At 35.7% G+C, this 18,283-nt stretch overlaps 1 protein-coding gene across 3 annotated transcripts in view; it reads left to right on the top strand.

Annotated features, from left to right (window-relative positions):
• ARHGAP42 (Rho GTPase activating protein 42) overlaps positions 1-18,283 on the top strand; it is a gene marked incomplete at its 5' end in the record, with an annotated part of 285,594 nt that overhangs the window by 41,430 nt on the left and 225,881 nt on the right. The window lies entirely within an intron of this gene.

The following is an 18,283-nucleotide window of genomic DNA, read 5'->3' as shown; positions in this document are numbered from 1 at the left end:
GTACACAGTAGGTCTAAATAAATTTTGAATAATTAAAATTATAAGAGCAACTTTTTTTGCTCTGTATTTTTTTCTGCTTCCAGTAATGGAGTCAGAAAATAAAGTGTTAGGACTTTTTTTAGTCAAACCATTTAATTGTACAGTAACCTTTTTTTTTTTTTTAACATTTGATTTTATTTGAGATCGAGATAGCGTGCTTGTATGAGTAAAATGGGAGGAGGGGCAGAGGGAGAGGAAGAAGTAGACTCCCTGCTGAGTGGGGAGCATGTCCCAGGGCTCCATCCCAGGACCTGAGATCATGACCTAAGCCAAAGTCAGATGCTGAACCGAGCCACCTTAGCAACCCAACTATATAGTAAACTTCACAAAAAATACATTTAATTAATATACTGGCCAAAGGATGTCTGATAACTTTTAGATGATTTGATAAATGTACCAGGTAGGTATAAATACTGAATCTTGGCATTCCAAAAAATGTTAGTAATCATTAACAGGTGTAGATTTGTTGTAGCGAAAGGAAACCTGTGTATCTGAGTTTCGGAGCCCAATGCATCCAATTACTTATTTTTTGCTTTCTTCTGTCTTACCAGGTGAGTCCAACTTTAAACAGTGCAAAAAAAAAAAAAATGCAGTTTTTGCTCTTTATTGACTAATAATCCAGAGGTAAAGAGATATTTTGCAGAGTAAATGTCAAGAGTTTCCTTGAGGCTTTTTGAGGTTTACTTTTCCCCCTTCTCTCATTATGTATTGTAGTTTTTGCTTTAAATATTTCCCTCCTTCTAACCCTGTCACTTTGGTGGTATGTACTGGAAGAAATGTTCAGAAAGTTTTTGGCTCTAAATTCTTTAAAAAAAAAAAAAAAGGAGGTAAATCATGTTGCATGATGTCAACTTGGTGCCGGTGGAAAGTATTGTTTCCTAGGAGCCTTGCTACTCAAGTGTGGTTTGTGGACCATTAGCATTTGCATCACCTGGTAGCTTCCATTTATTTATTTGTCTATTTATTTATTTGAGAGTGAGAGAGAGAGAGAGAGAGAGAACATGAGAGGGGAGAGGGTCATAGGGAGAAGCAGACTCCCTGCTGAGTAGGAAGCCCTATGTGGGACTTGCTCCTGGGACTCCAGGATCATGACCTGAGCTGAAGGCTGTTGCTTAACCTGGCCACCCAGGCACCCAGGTAGCTTCCATTTAATGTACACCTGCAGCCCATCAGGATCTGCTGCAGGCCTACTGAACTAGAATCTGCATTTAACAAGATCTCCATGGGATTGAAATGCACCTTAAAATTTTAGAAGAAATTAGGCTGCATAAGAGAACTTAGGGCAGTAAGTAGTTCTTAAGCAGATGTGTACAAAGGGTAGTGTGATTTTTGCATACTTCTGTTGGATCTTTGAAATATGAATAGACTAATTTGTTTTTTCTTACAGGCTATTTCTGTATAATAAAACCTAGGTGTTTCTGAAAAACCTCACCTTTTTCAGATATTGCACAGGTATGTGCATGCACACCTAAATTTCAGGACTTACTGGGAATAAGAAGGGTTAAAAGCAAAAAAATTAAAAACCTCTGTAACTTGAACTAGAGCATCAAGAAAAACGGGTCTGATTAAAAATGCCAAGAGTTGACTTCATCAGCATTTGGGGCTCTGGGGCTCTTGCTTCTCTCAGAAAAACCTGCTCCATGATGTGGACTTCTCTAATTCTATTTTTGTTGTTGACTGTGTTTTGTTTGTTTGTTTTTACAGATTTATTTATTTTTAGAGAGAGGGGGTGAGTGAGCAAGTAGGGGGAGGGGCAGAAGCAGAGAGAGAGTCTCAAGCGGACTTCCCACTGAATATGGAGCCTGATGTGAAGCTTGATCTCACAACCCTGAGCCCATGACCTGAGGCAAACTAAATGTATGCTACTCAACTGACTGAGGCACCAAGGCACCCTTAATTCTGTTGTTTTTGATATAAACACTCAGATCTCAAATGAGCTATTTCCAAATAGCTTAATGCTGTGGAAAGTGTGGTGGATATTGAATCCACTAAATCAGCCGCTTATGCTAACAGAAAACTCTTCTGCAGAATTCTTAACTTTCTCTTGAAGTCTTCATATAGGTAAGATACTGTGAGAAGTGTTTTCCTGAGGGCTTCCTGATGTATGGAATTCTGGGGAAGATGGAGTTGGGAGATCTTAGGCCCACTGCATCCCATGTATATAAACCTACACAACACCCACATCAGTGTGCAGAAAACAACCCAAGAACTGGAAGAATAGGCTCTCCACAATTTATTGTAGAGAGGGGACCACATTGACGATGGAACAAAGTGTGGAGCTGTGGTTGGGAACCACACTGACCCATGAGACTGTGAGAAGGAGGTACACCATAGGCACAGAGAGAGGAGAGGAATGGACCCCATGCTAAGCACGCCAGCCATGGGGGAACCTGCACTGGAAAGATAAATTCCGAATTTGCCGTAACATTTGGCTTTGAAAACTAGAGGGGCTTAACTTTGTGAGTTTTTGCAATCAGTGGGGCTTAACACTGGGAACTTCAAAAATCAGCAGGAGGGCAAGAGGAAACTGAGTCCCTGTCCATAAAGAGACAGGATAATAAACAAATTTGCTAAGATACAGCATTTAGGCAGCAGTTTGTGATGCACCTAGAGTGTATGGGAAGGAACTTTATTTGCTGGTCTTTAACAGGTGCAGGAAGGGCAGGGATCTTTGGGAGACTTCTCTAAGAGTGGGGTTGCCGGAGGGTGCCATTTCTCTCCCCTGTTCCCCAGCCTAGGTACAGGGATATTTGTGGTAGCCTGGTGATGGGTATTAAGGAAGGCATGTGTGGTGATGAGCACTGGGTGTTATGTACAACTGATGAATCGTTGATCACTACATCAGAAACTAAGAAGTACTATATGCTGGCTAATTGAACATAATAATTAAAAAAAGATAAAGGGGGAAGTTTATAACGATACAGGCCTACCTTAAGAATCAAGAACAATTTCAAACAATGAACCTTAAGGAGCTAAATAAAGAACAAATGAAGAACAAACAAAGCCTCAGACCAGCAGAAGGAAGGATAATAGAGATTAGAGCAGAAATAAATGAAGTAGAAACTTAAAAAAAAAAAAAAAAAAAGAGGACTCAAGTAGAAATGAAAGGGAAGAAATAACAACCAACACTACAGAAACACAAAGGATTATAGGGGACTATTACGAAAAATTATATGCCAGCAAACTGGACAACCCAGAAGAGAAGTTTAAATTCCTAGAAACTTTTATAACTTTCCAAAACGGAATCAGGAAGAAATAGAATATTTGAACATACCAATTGTACTTGCAATAAATTTGAACATATAATCAAAAAACTCACAGCAGCTAGGTGCCTTCACAGGTGAATTCTACCAAACATTTAAAGAAAAGTTAATACCTATTCTTCTCAAATTGTGGCTTCACAGGTGAATTCTACCAAACATTTAAAGAAAAGTTAATACCTATTCTTCTCAAACTGTTTAAAAAAATAGAAGAGGAAGGAAACCTTCCAAATTCATTCTATGAAGCCAGCATTATCCTGATATTAAAGCCAGAGAAAGACATGACCAAAAAAAGAAAACTATAGGCCAGTTATGTCTGATGGACATAGATGCAGAAATTCTCAACAAGTGATCAGCAAACCAAATCTAGTAATACATTAGAAAAATCATTCTGCACAATCAAGTGGAATTTATTCTTGGAATGCAAGAATGGTTCATTATTTGTAAGTCACATGATGCATTACATCAACAAGGGAAGTGATTAAAAATCATATCATCATTTCAGTAGATGCAGAAAAAACATTTGACAAAGTACAATGTCCATTCATGACAAAAAGCTTAAAAATAGTGTTTAGAGGGAACATACCTCAATATTACATAGCCTGTATATTATAAACCCACAGTTAATATACCCAGTGGTGAAAAATGGAGAGCCATTCTTGTAAGATCAGGAACGAGACAAGAATATCCACTCTTACCACTTTTATTCAACATAGTACTGGAAAATCCTAGCCACAGCAGTCAGACGACAACAAGATAAAAGGCATCCAGATTGTTTAGGAAGCATTAAAACTTAAACTATTTGCAAATGATGTGATAGTATATAAAGAAAACCCAAAAGACTCTACCAAAAAAATTGTAAGAATTGATAAATGAATTCCATAAAGTCTGAGAATACAAAAATCATTATACAGAAATCCATTGTGTTTCTCTATTCTAGTAATGAAGCAGCAGAAAGAGAAATAAGAAAACAGGCATTTACAACTGCACCAAAAGTAATAAAATCCCCAGGAATAAACTTAACCAAGGAAATGAAAGACCTGTACTCTGAAAAATATAAAACTTGGATGAAAGAAATTAAAGTTAACACAAACAAATGGAAAGATATACTGTGCTCATGGATTGAGACAAAAAATAGTGTTAAAATATTCATACTGTTTAAAGCAATCTACAGATTCAGTGCAATCCTTATCAAGATACCAATGTCATTTTTCATAGTTCTAGAATAAATAATCCTAAAATTTGCATGGAACCACAATAGATCCCAAATAGCCAAATCAATTTTGAAAAAGAGGATTAAATTGGAGGTGTCAGAGTTCCAGATTTCAAGTATACTATAAAGCTGCAGTAATCAAAAAAGTATGGTCCTGGCATAGATATAGACATGGATCAGTGGAACAGAATACACAGCCCAGACATAAATTCACACTTCTATGTTTGAATTAATCTTTGACAAATGAGGCAAGAATATCTAATGGGAAAAGGATACTCTTTTCAATAAATAGTGCTGTCATAACTGGACAGCTACAAGCAAAAGAATGAAACTGGACCACTTTCTTATACCATACATAAAAATAAACTGAAAACAGATTAATGACCTAAATGTGAGACCTGAAACCATGAAATTCCTAGAAGAAAACATTGGCAATAATCTCTTTGACATCAGCCATAGAAATATTTTTCTGGATATGTCTCCTGGGTCAAGGGAAAGAAAAGCAAAATTAAACTGTTGGGACACAACAAAATAAAAACATTTTGCACAGTTAGGAACCATCTACCAAAAAAAAAAAAAAATCAACTCATTGAATAGGAGAAGGTATTCACAAATTATATATGCGATATGGATTTAATATCCAAAACACATAAAGATGTTATACAACTCAACATTCAAAAAATACATAATGCAATGAAAATGGGCAGAAAACATGGATGGCCGGGAGACACATGAAAAAATTCTCAACATCACTCATCAGGGAAATGCAAATCAAAACTACAGTGAGATACCACCTCACTACCTGTTAGAATGACCAAAATCAAAACACAAATAGTAAGTGTTCACATGAGGATGTGGAGAAAAAGGAACACTGTACACTGTTGGGAATACAGACTGCTGCAGTCACTGTGGAAAAGAGTCGAGGTTCTTCAAAAAATTAAAAGTAGAATTAATAATTCTATGATCCATTAAGCCTACAGCTGGGTATTTATTTAAAGACAAAAACCCTAATTTGAAAAGATACATGTACCTCCTATGTTTACTGCAGCATTATTTACAATAGCCAATATATGGAAGCAACCCAAATGCCCATCAATAAATGAATGGATAAAGAAGTTGTTGTGTATATATAATGAAATACTATTCAGCCATAAAAAGAAATGAAATCTTGCCATTTGCAACAACATAGATGGAGCTAGAGAGTATGATGCTAAGTGAAATAAATCAGAGAAAGACAAATATTTTATGATTCACTCAGGTGAATTAAACAAACAGAACAAATGAATTAAAAAAAGAAAGACAGGAAAAGACCCCCCTCCCCCCACCCTTAAGCATAGAGAATCAACTGGTGGTTGCCAAAGGGGAGGTGGATAGGGGCATCAATGATTATAGGTGAAGGAGATTAAAGAGTACACTTATGAGCACTAAGTAATGAATAGAATTATTGAATCAGTATATTGTCCACCTGAAACTAATGGATAATTATACAGGGATTAATAAAATAATTACAAAATGTTATCATTTTCGGGGAAACATTACACTTGAACACAAGAGTTCAATGTCATATCCTATCTGCTAGCCATGAATGACTGGTTATATTATAGAAAGACATTAGGGTAGAGTAGACAAGTTTTTAGTTTTCTAATCTTTGCAGGCTTCCCCTGTGCTCTGAAAACAAAGATAGAAACTTTGTATTTAATGTATTGAAATCACCCATGTTAAGAGGGAGTTGGCACACAGCCATGAAAAAATTAAAATTGAAATGCTGTCAAGGACAGTAGGAAATAACTTTTAAAAAAGTCACTGGATGTGAAACTTTCTTCTTGACCCCCTTAGGGTTCATATCCTCACTTCTGGGAGAAGAGTTAGACTTGCCAGAACAACCTCTGATTTCCCATCTTGCTCTTTCTCTTCTAGGTATTTTTTATGATTCCTTAGTGCTAAGCCAGTGCCAAAGCAAATGAATTCCAACTCCTCCTACTTTGGACTCTTCGTGAGTGGAATCCCCCCTCTTGTTTCTGGCATCTTCCTTAAGAGGCTTGCTAAACTCAGGAAAAGGAAATGCCAAAAATGACTCTACTGGCAAAGTCATTTTACACCATTTTTTCTTTCATTGCTTATTAGGGGAGTAATTTGCATGAATTCCAGTTTTTCAAGCCTTCTTTCTAACTCATACAGCTTTCAGAAATGAAAGTAAAGGAAACAGTACAAAGGTTTTTTTTTTCTGACCTGGGATATGTTTTTCTGAAGTCATGGCCTATTTATACTGGGAGTTATCTATAGTAGGGTGGTGGGAGATGACATATGGTGGTAACCCTAGGTGTTTTGTTTGTTTTTAACTCCGAGTCTTCACTTGTTTAGGGCTTGGAAAAATAGAGGTAAGAGAACCCCTTACCATTTTGTAGAGCTTTGTGAATTTTTTTCATCTTGTCTATTTTCCATAGTAGCCTTTTAATTTCCTTGTGGGCATATGCCGGGGACTTCCCAGTTATCACTTGAGGATGGCTCTGGTGAGAGGGAAGAATTGGAAATCCCCTTGAGTTGCTTTCCTGGAATAAAGCTGGGTTCAGAAATCATGGGGCTCTGGGCACACAGACAATATCTGGTATCTAACGCCTAAGTTATGGAGTTACCTCTTAGCAAATATGGTAAACTAGAATGAGATTGTAGAGACAGGGTTGCAGCCCAGGAAAATACCTTTTTTGTGCATCTTTTTGTATATATATGTGTCTGCTCTTGTTTTTCTGAAAATGCTTTCTTTCTCTTACTTGGTTTCTATAAAAAACAAGCACACCCCCCTGGTGGAACCTTTTTGTGGAGAAAAGAGTGATTTTTTAAACCCTTAGTCCTGGAGAATGCAAATTAATTTCTCTGAGAGGATCTTGATGTTTTATTATTATAATAAGCTAAGCATTAGTCACTTTTCAATAAAAAAATATTATTATCAATTTGGCATATATAAACATTTCCTTATATCTTAAAAGGCAAAGGGACACAGCAAACATACTTACTCTGGTTTTTACTCCCTACCTCTGATCAAGACTTTACATATAACTTTCTGACTCTAGGAAATACGAGGGTTAGAGGAGCAAGTTCAGAAACACTTTGAAGAGAGCAGCACTCAGCCAAATAGGCTACTACAAAACAACTGAACTAGTTTAGTCAATGAGTTAGTGGGTTGTGAAAAGGAAAAAAAATACCGGGGAACCATTCTATATTTAAAAGATCTTGAGGGGTGCCTGGGTATCTCAGTGGGTTAAAGCCTCTGCCTTCTGCATGATCTCAGGGTCTGGGAATCAAGCTCCAGCATCGGGCTCTCTGCTCAGCCGGGAGACTGCTTCCCCCTCTCTCTCTGACTGCCTCTCTGCCTACTTGTGATCTCTGTCTGTCAAATAAATAAATAAAATCTTTAAAAAGAAAAAGGACCTTGAGAGAGTTAAAAGACATAAATGAATGCAGAATTTATAGACTACAAATTTTAAAGGTAATTGGGGTAACTTGAATGTGGACTAGCTTTTGATATTATTGCTATTATTGCTAATTTTATTTACACAGCCATATGGCTGTTATTATTTTTAAGAATGTTTCCCTGCCCCCACCGCCCCTTCTCCATGCTTTCAGATGAGGCAAGTCCTTTATCCTCTCTTAGGGTATTTTCTTCATCTATGAAATGACGATGATTGTTGTGGAGGCTAATGAGATAGCATAGGGATTGTTTTGTGTTGTTATTGTTGTCATTACTACTACTACTATATGAGGTTCATGTATTATTTTAATTTTAATTCTAACCCAAGCTTGTGTTTCTTTGTTTTTCTATTGATGTCCTCTCATTCAGTACGTTGACAGTTAACCTAATGGCCTGGGCCACAAGGCTTAGATATTGGCCCATCTTGGCCTTTCTCAACATTTACTCTCAATACTAAGTTCTATAACAGGCCCATTGACTGTCCCTGAGTAGATGCTTCATTATTTGTCAAATGAATTAACTCTATTATTCGTGAAAATTACAACAACAACGAAAATCCATTTTCATTCTTTTTGGTACTAAGTGGTACTTAATAATACTAACACTACTTACTGGCACAGTAATTGGCACACTTATTGGCACTGGGTGGGTACTTAAAAGGGCCCATATTCAAGCAAAGTGGTGGATAATGGGGTTTGGATTGCTTACATTACATTTCAGTTGCGCACCCTTTGGTTACAATGAGGTCCTTTCTCCTTCTGAAGGTATTCCTATGGCTATTTCTTTCTCATCAGATTAACCCTGTAATAAAGTGAGAAATCTAGAAATCTCTTCTAATTGTTTTCACAATAGTAGGTAGATATCAAAAGAAGACTATTTTTTGAAACTGAAATGTTCTTGGATATCTTGGTGGGATTTAGGAGAATATTTGGTGGAAGAAATGATTTTTAAGTAATTAGAGAAACTTAGCTGTAGAAATAATGTGGTAGCCTGTAACTTGTAGCTGTCAAGTATTAATTTGGTTATAATTATCATGCTTGAGGCAATTATTTATGTGTGTTTCTTCCATCTTGACTATTAATAAATGGGGGGTGGATGGGAAAGAGGCATTTCTTTAATACAGATTTAGCATTCAAATATGGAATGAGCTGAAATTTATTAAAATAAAAAAGAGGTTAAATGCTTATATTTCAGAGATGCAATCTAAAAAAAGAGATATGTAGTTATTTAAAACCTCAGATACTATGATTAGTGAGGTAAGTGCTTAAAACTGAATCTTTTTCAGTTTCATTTGTGTGCTTAAATTTGAATCTAACAGCAAAGTGCCATCTTTGTTTTAGGTTTAAAAGAGTACCCATGTAAAGGATCTGACATTTACTTGACTCAAAAATAACTCAGTAATTCTAGCAGATATTTTTTTCTTCTTCTCATTTTGTAGTTTAGTCAGAACATTGGCTTTTGGGGTGTTAGTATTTTTATGTAAGGAATATATGGTTTTTTATCAGTGAGAATAATGTGTGTGAAGCTCATAGTTTATTCCTCTATATAAAGTGATAAAGTATGTTATAGAATTACTGCTACTACTAATTACTAATCCCTAAAGATAGGTAGAGTAGAAATGTTATGTTACAAATAAAGTGAACATGTGGAAATCTGTTATTACATTTCAAGTTTGAATATTTTGTTTTCTTTTTCTTTAAGAAGCAGCAGGGGGGAAATTAATGCCCATTGCATTCCATGCCAAGGTCAGTTCTCCATATTTTGTCTCACTGTTTAATAACACTCAAGCACAGAGGCAGTCAGAAGGCTGCTTTCATTGATAAATTTATATACTTAAAAGAGAAAACATGTACTTCAGAACTTAAACTGTTAAGCCCAGTCTTGTTTGAGATCTTTTTGAAAAGTGTTTATGATTTTCCAGAATACCAGGATTAAGACAAAGAAACACAGAATAGTTAATGTGTAAGGTTTGGGAATTTTTTTTTTTCTTTCTCTTAGATTGAATTACCCTACAGGCCTCTTTTAAAAAGGTAACTTTAAAAAAAAAAAAAAAAAAAAACGAGAGAGAGAGAGAGAGGTAAAGAAACCAGAAAATAGACTTAATTATAGTGAACAAACTGAGGTTGCTGGAAGGAGGTGGGGGAGGGGACTGGTTAAATGGGCGAGGGGTATTAAGCAGGGTACTTGTGATGAGAACTGGGTGTTGTCAGTGATGAATCACTAGATTCTACATCTGAAACTAATGTTACACTGTATGTTAACTAATTGGAATTTAAATAAAAACTGGAAAAAATATCAATAGATAAAAAAAGAAGCATATGGGAGTAGCCAAATGCTTAACGCATTGAAACTATAATAACTCAATAAAACTACATTGTATATATATATTAAAAAAGGTAGCTGGTATCAATTGTATCATTTGAGATTTGTTAACTGGTTCTGTCTAGTCTGTGAATTTTAACACAGTGATTGAAAAAATAAGGAACATATTTGGTATCTGTAATGCACTTGGATGTTACATCAAGTCCAGGTTACATTCACCAATTCTTAAACTATATTGTCTTAATTGTTTTAACTCCAGATTTGAAAATTTGGAATCCTGAGAAATATTTTTTCTATGACTCTGAAAAAGAAATTCAAGTTGCATTTTTTTACCCCTGAGGATAAAGTAAATATATCATGATTATTTTCTTAATTGAGTTTCATTTGTGTGATTGACTTTAATAAAAATTTTATAACTTAATTCAATTTATTAAAGGAGGATGGATTAAATATTTTGAAATATGCTGTCTTTTAAACCATTTCTTGAGTTTTTAAATAAAAGTTTTAAAAGTATAAACAATACATAATCTCTGTGTGTATGTCCTCCTGCCCCCTCATCTCATAAGCCCCTCTTCCCTTGTTCCCTTTTGTAAACATGAGTTGCTTATGGCTTGTGTACTGAAAATGCTGCCAGGAAGTAGGGTGAGCAAGAGTTCTTTTCCCATGACCCTCACTCTAATGTTGTTCCAAGGGTTCCCTACTTGGAAATGCCTTGATAACCACATTCATTCCTGACATACCCCACCCCCAACACACACAAAACTACTGAGTGCCATCTGACCCCTAATCCAGCTGCAGCTTTTTAAAACACTAGTGGTGAAGTCTTTTACCTAGAGCAGTGAATATCTGAGAAGATTTTGTGATGTGTTGCATGTTTGTCTAGAAAAATAAATTAAAGATTCAATTACTTGAGATTGTTATGCAAGCTAAAAGTTGATTAGTGTGTGTTTTTGTTTTCCTCTCGTTTCAGACTCATTAAAGTTAGTGTGTGTGTTCATCCTTTTTGTATAATTTCTTGAATCTTTTCTGCTGAGGTGAAATCTAAAATGTTAAAGCATACTTTAGATGCTGTTGTCCTATAACTTTTATCATGCATATAAGTTTTTTTAAAGACTAGGTTAGGCTGATAAGCATCTCTGATTCTTACATGATGTACTCGATTTCTTCCTTTGGAATAGAGGGGACACAAGCCTATTTATTGAATAAATTCTAGGGCTCTGAATTTCTCTAATCTTCCTACCAACACTGAACTAAGCAGTAGTATTCTTTCATGTTTAGAAAATGAGACTGCGAGGGAGAGGTTAAGTGGGTTTGCTCAAGGTAAAAAAAAGGTAGTTAATCATAGAAGTAGGACTTAGATTGTCTGATACCAAAATGTTATTATTTATTATTTGATAATATCACTTAAGCTGAGAGCGCAATCTAGGAGTTTTATGTTGTAGGGGCAAGAGAATGGAGAATGGAGAGGAAAAATGTCTAGAAGGCAGAGGTTTATATGAAAAGGGTTTGAAAATGAAGAAGGCTGGGAGCAGAAAGTGTAAAATAAAGGCTTGGCCAGGTAAACTACTGGTCACTGCTGTGGTCCAGTGTCAGACTGCTGCTCCAGGCAAGATTCTGTGACCACTATAGTTTGACAGAGGGTTGGTTTGGAACTTTACCTACTGGATTATTTAAAAATATCTGTGTAGAATAAAGGGGGTACTTGTGGTTATATTGTATTTTCCCTGTCCTAAGGAGAAAAATTTGATGGGGTTATGTATAAAGCATAGTTATTCCTGGAGCAAGGGCATGGGTTTTCATTCCAATCCCATGATGGGCTTGTGTGGAAAAGGAGACAGATTTATTTGACACACTGCAAAGCCACTTTGCAGAGTACATGTTATAAGAGAGAGAAAAAGGAGCCTTGCTCTTATATATTGTGCTGAGATGCCTCTTCAAAGGCCATGACATGTGAAGGTTAAGTGTGTGGGATAAATGGAACTCCATTTGCAGGCTTTTTCCTGTTAGGGCATGTCCACCATGTAACTGATCTTTATATATCCCTGGAATTCTTTCTGCAGGCCCTAGCCTAGACTGAAGAACCTTGAAGGCCTTAGTTTCCTTGTTTTGTTTCTGGTACTAGGAATCTGAATTATGGCACACCAGTTAACTGCTTCAAGGCTAAATGGAAGTGTTTGAAAAGGACCCCTGTTACTGACATGCTGCCAAGCAAGCAAATTTCTCTGTGTGAAGACTTTTTACTCAAGGTGTTCCACTGTGAAAGTAGACATTAATTTTGGTAAAGTAATTTAGTGTGTGAAGTACTTATTTTAATCCAAAAATTGTTTTTTTATTCTTAAATTGAGCACAAGCATCATTTTGTGTTTGTACCGATGACTGCAGTGTGCTATTCGGGCACACCCAGTCTTAGAGAGAAATCCACAGTGGTCAGCTTTAAACTGAGACTTCTATTTTTCTTTTCGTTTCTTTCTTTTTTTTTTTTTTTTAGATGCGAAAAAAACAAAACAAAACTTCAGAGGAAATATTGGTGATCTCTATAGGGAACAAAAAGGGAAGGGCAGCTGTTCTGAACAAACCTTTGTAATTTTCTTCCGCTCAGTTAGCTCCTACTTACACTTACAGTAAATTAATGCCAGTGGACCTGGTATAGTAACCCTTGGCTTCTGACTTTCTGTCCAGTTATTTGTGATAATCCAAAGTCTGCATATTTTGAAGTCCCATGAGGCACAAATGTTTGTTATGTTAGGTAAGCATTTTAATCCAAAATTTTTGAGTTAATTCCCTTTAGAATTACTTATAACCACATGATAAAAGAGTACAAGTGAAATTTCAAATGGTCAATTTGGGACACTTTGAAAACTTTATCATCAAATTAAGATTTCTGGTACATTAACCATAGTAGTTACATCTATATGTATAAATACAGGTCTTTACTAGTCATTGTGAACAAGAGCACTAGTAGGTTGTGGAGAAACATTAAATAACTCTTCATCAACTTGGAATTGAATCTAGAAATCAGACATGTTTAAGATCTTTAGTGGGGAAAGAAAGAACTAAATAAAAGGTCTTTCAAGAAACAGATGCTAATTTTGATTTTAAAAAGGTGCACTCTATTGAGGATGGCCTCATTTCATTTGAGAAACCAGCTGGTGCTTTAAGGAACTTTGAGTTCAGGCTGTTTCTTTCTTTCTTTCTTTCTTTCTTTCTTTCTTTCTTTCTTTCTTTCTTTCTTTCTTTCTTCCTTCCTTCCTTCCTTCCTTCCTTCCTTCCTTCCTTCCTTCCTTCCTTCCTTTCTTTCTTTCTTTCTTTCTTTCTTTCTTTCTTTCTTTCTTTCTTTCTTTCTTTCTTTCTTAACCATACAGTGTTTTATTAGTTTCAGATGTACACTGCAGTGATATAACACTTCTGTACATCAGCCAGTGCTCATCACAATAAATGCACTCCTTTAATCCCCATCACTTATATCACTCAGTCCCCTGCCCACCTTCCCTCTGGTTAGCCATCAGTTTCTTCCCTATAATTAAAAGTCTGTTTCTTAATTTGTCTTTCTTTCTCTCTCTCTTTTTCTGCTTTGCTCATTTGTTTTCTTCCTTAAATTCCACATGTGAATGAAATCATATGGTATTTGTCTTTCTCTGACTGATTTCACTTAGCATGATACTGTGTAGTTCCATCCATATCATTACACATGGAGACCCTGTCTATCTTTATGTTGATCCTTCACTAGCTCTCTTCTCCCTGGCATAGTTCCAACTCTGTACTTGTAGGAAATAAACTGTGAAAACATTTGTCTTAGATTACTCGATTCAGCTTAGCTCTAAAGAAGATTGTGTACCAGTAGAATGCAAAATTGGGAAATGTTTCTTTTCAGATGTATTAAAAGGTGTTACCATTTCTGTTGGTGATGTTTTAGTTTTAGTATATTACTTTCAATACATTCCTACAACATTGTTATTAAATTGGGAGGAGAGGAAACATATACCCAGTTCTAAACACCTACACCTCTTTTCTTGTTATGACTAATCAATTTATAATTCCATCCTGCCATCATAAAGCCAAAATTTCTTTAGAGTATTTTTCATTTACTTTATTTCATAATATTCCATAACATACTTGTTTTTATATAAAAACTGTAATAAAAAGTATAGTGCTTATCCTATGTTGCTCCTGTTTTAAGAAGACTGTTATTAAAGGCTCTTACTATATCCTTTTAGACTCATTCATCTATTTATGCAAAACTAAGTGCCTTTTATGTATCATGTCCAGATCTGTTCATTAAACAGTAAACAAAATAGACAAATATGTAATTTCATTGAGATTATATTGTAATTGGAGGAGATAAATTAATGCCTACATATGTCAAAAGTCAGATAGTAGTAAATGCTCCTGAGGAAAATAAATCCTCGGAGGTTATGTCTAAGACTGTGTGTATATGCATATGTTTGTTTTGTAGGTATGGCTATGCTTCTGAATAGTTTTCAGGAAAGGACTTACTGGGAAGGTCACATTTGAAGACCTGAAGAGAGTAAGGGAGTGAGACTACATTCAGATAATTAATGCACCAATTTCTTCTTGAGGGAAGAACACTTCATTTTCAGTAATGTTTCACTTTAGTGCTTTTAAACTAGTTGGCATACTGTTATCACTCATCTTTCACTACCTTTGAGTAATCTGGAGGTGATTCCAAATTTAGTGGTTTGCAAAGTTAACAAACATTCTTCAGATGTGTTTGATTGTGGTTAAAGAAAGTTCCATTTTCAGTGTCTTTAGTACTGCCAAGTAGTCTGACATTCTAAATTCACTCTTGTTATTACTTACGAAGTGTCTGGGTGATAGGAAGTAGGATCTTTGTAGACATTGTAGAAATTGCATAGTTAAGAAAGCTAATGATACCTTCTTATTGGCTAAATGAGCCTTATATGGGCAAGTTCTGATAAAAGGAACTACTTCGTTAATTTTTTCATCTCTTGTATCATAGCATTATCAATAAAAAGTTCTTACATGTGTACCTACTTTAGAATTTGCTGTATTTGTAACTGACACTGGGTTAAAATTTACCCTTAAGAAAAGGATTTCTCCACAGATAGTGCAAATCCATAACACGAGGATTTGTTTGCAGGATAATAGGGTATCTAGAAAAAATATATTTTAAGTCCTTTAGAAACCTGTTTACAGGGGCACCTGGGTGGCTCAGTGGGTTAAAGCCTCTGCTTTCGGCTCAGGTCATGGTCCCAGGGTCCTGGGATCGAGCCCCGCATCGGGCTCTCTGCTCAGTGGGGAGCCTGCTTCCTTCTCTCTCTCTCTCTGCCTGCCTCTCTGCCTGCTTGTGATCTCTCTGTCAAATAAATAAATAAAATCTTAAAAAAAAAAAAAAAGAAACCTTTTTACATGAGTGAAATGCTGATTATTTATCAGTTTTACTACTCAACAAAGCTAAAACCCAAGGACTTCTACTTGGTCAATATTTCTTTATTACCTTGGTTTGAGGTGATGTGACTAAAGATATACAAAAATTTAATTTCATTGAAATCAAATAATTTAGATGGTAAGTTAGCCTGATATTTATTGTAATTGTTAATAATGTTGCTATTACAGCAGATAATAGTCACTCACAGGTATGATTTCTAGGGATTCTCAGAGTAGTCTGTATATACCCATTACTTCTGTGATGTAATTTAAAGTATTACATCAAATAGCTGAAGACAGTGCTTACTCCTGCCCCACCCCTCCCACAGACCTGTGGCAACTGCTGCACAAACTTCATTTGTTCTAAAAGTTACTGACCTTGAATCACAGTGGTTTGGCTTCCTACACTGCATAACACTGGAACTGAATGCGAATCTTAAGTTATAGAGAATTTTCTATATTTCAGAAATGTGGAACAAATAGTAATATTAACTTCATTTCTTAGTTATATAACTTTTAAGAATTTTCATCCTGAAAATAGAGTTTGTTATCTGGAGAGCCCTTGTTAAAATGTTGCACACAATCCCACTGTTCCAGTATTTCTAGGAATATCAGGTGGCTCACTCACCTACTTGCTGGTAGCCCCTTCAGCTCTTATGTTAGACATGGAGCCTCTGTCAGAAACAAGCCCAAGGGACTGGGTGGCATGGCTTCAGGCCCTTTAAATGACCAAGGAATGAGAAGTTAACTAGCTAGAGAGAATGGTTTTATTTCCCCCTCTCATGGTGGTTAGGGACAACACTGATTGAATATATCTAAAACAGACTGTTCACGGCTTATGTTTCTGTGGTATTTAGAGATAGGAGAAGGCAACTGAAGTAGTGCCCTGTGTGCTATTTCCTTTGTTAGACTACTAGATTCTTCAGATTAGGGATAATGCTTTTCTTCACTTGACAGTTCAAAAGCTCTGAAAGATGCCATTGTTCAATGTGACTGAGCAAAGTATAAAATAGAAAGATACATGGTGACTCATGGAGTCAACGTACAGTTTTTATATTTTAATATCTTTAAAATTGAGTAGGGGCTTACAATTTAGCCGCTTTCTCTCTCTCTCTCTCTCTTTTTTTTTTTGTAACAATTTAACATTTTAGGATATATGAACTGTGCTATATAAAAATCACCTTAAATTTTAGTACATGGCTGAGGAACAGATACTGGTAAGTTTTAAAGCAAGAAGACAAAAATAACAGGTCAAAGGAGCTGAAAATCACATATATATTTAATTTTTTTAGTTGAATGGTGACCTAATCATGGACTGGTTGTGTGCTGCCTAATAAAAACCTGGCATAAATCATGTGTGTTATTTGTGTGAAAAGTCCCTTTTACTTGCAGCAATAAAATAATTAGAGACAATGTGCCTTCCAGAGTGTGGGAAGCTATAAAGCCAGACGTAGCTGCACAAGTTGACACAGTTGGAATTCCTCAGTTCTGGTTGCTAAATAAGTCTTAGCGATTCAGAATCACAGCAGGCAGTTGCTGACTGTACAGATCATTGACGTGTGTACATGTTGGTAACTCAAACAGCATGGCATTTATGTGAATGAGCATTCCTTTGAAATAAAGGATTTGAGATTCATCTTTATGCTTTCTGATGAATGTAATCAATCACACCAAAATAGAATAATACTTTAAATATGGTGTGTATGTTCCTCAAAGCCACTTAGGCATTTTTATAAATGACCATTCCATGTAAATATACAGTACACCAGCAGTTAAAATGGTTACATGATGGAGATATATGGTATGAGAATGAGGGATTTTTTTAAGTGAGAAAACAAAAAAAGGAAAATTGTAAATGATCCTATTTAAAAATAAATTGTTTTACTGAGTTAAGCCTTGTATGGTAGAATTGTAAGTGTAAAAGGAATATTTATTTAAGGTGGAATAGAAAGAAGTTTGACCTGGACACAGCAGATTAAGATTCCAGGTCTAATTCTATTGCTTGAATAAGTCACTTAACCTGGGGCCTGAGTTTCCTCATCTGTAAAATGGAGATAATTACTCAGTTTGTTTCCCCAGTAGAGTTCTAGTGAGATAAAGGGGTATAATTACGATTTGAAAAATCTCATCATATGTATTGAAGGTAGTGAATGGCTGTAGTTAAAAATATATTAAGAGCAGAATACTTGGAATTTAGAACAAAGCAATAATAAAATAGTATGTGCCATCAAAATTGTCTCTTGTGATACCTTAAAGAAGGGTAAGTGGGGGATTGGCTATAAAGGTATATGATGGGATCTACAATGTTAAAAATATAGCTTTCTTGAAATAGTCTGAAAAAAAATAACTTAGTGTTTCAAAATGAGGTAGGACAGCAGAAAAATGGTCTGTAAATATGTAGGATAACAAGTCTATTGAGAACAACTTACAAAAACATTGTGTGCATGGAGAATAATGATCTTTGTGCCTTTAATTCTGTGGCACCCCGAACTCCACCCTGTTTTACAGAGTTGTTCTTTTCTGTTTCTTTTTGGAACAACCAGGCATGATGCTGGCATACTTCCACATCTTGTATAA

Source organism: Mustela nivalis (genome assembly GCF_964662115.1).
Source record: "Mustela nivalis genome assembly, chromosome: 9".
In the NCBI taxonomy this organism is placed as follows: domain Eukaryota; kingdom Metazoa; phylum Chordata; class Mammalia; order Carnivora; family Mustelidae; genus Mustela; species Mustela nivalis.
The sequence above is the reverse complement of the archived record's forward strand: the minus strand, read 5'-3'. Positions and strand labels throughout refer to the sequence as shown.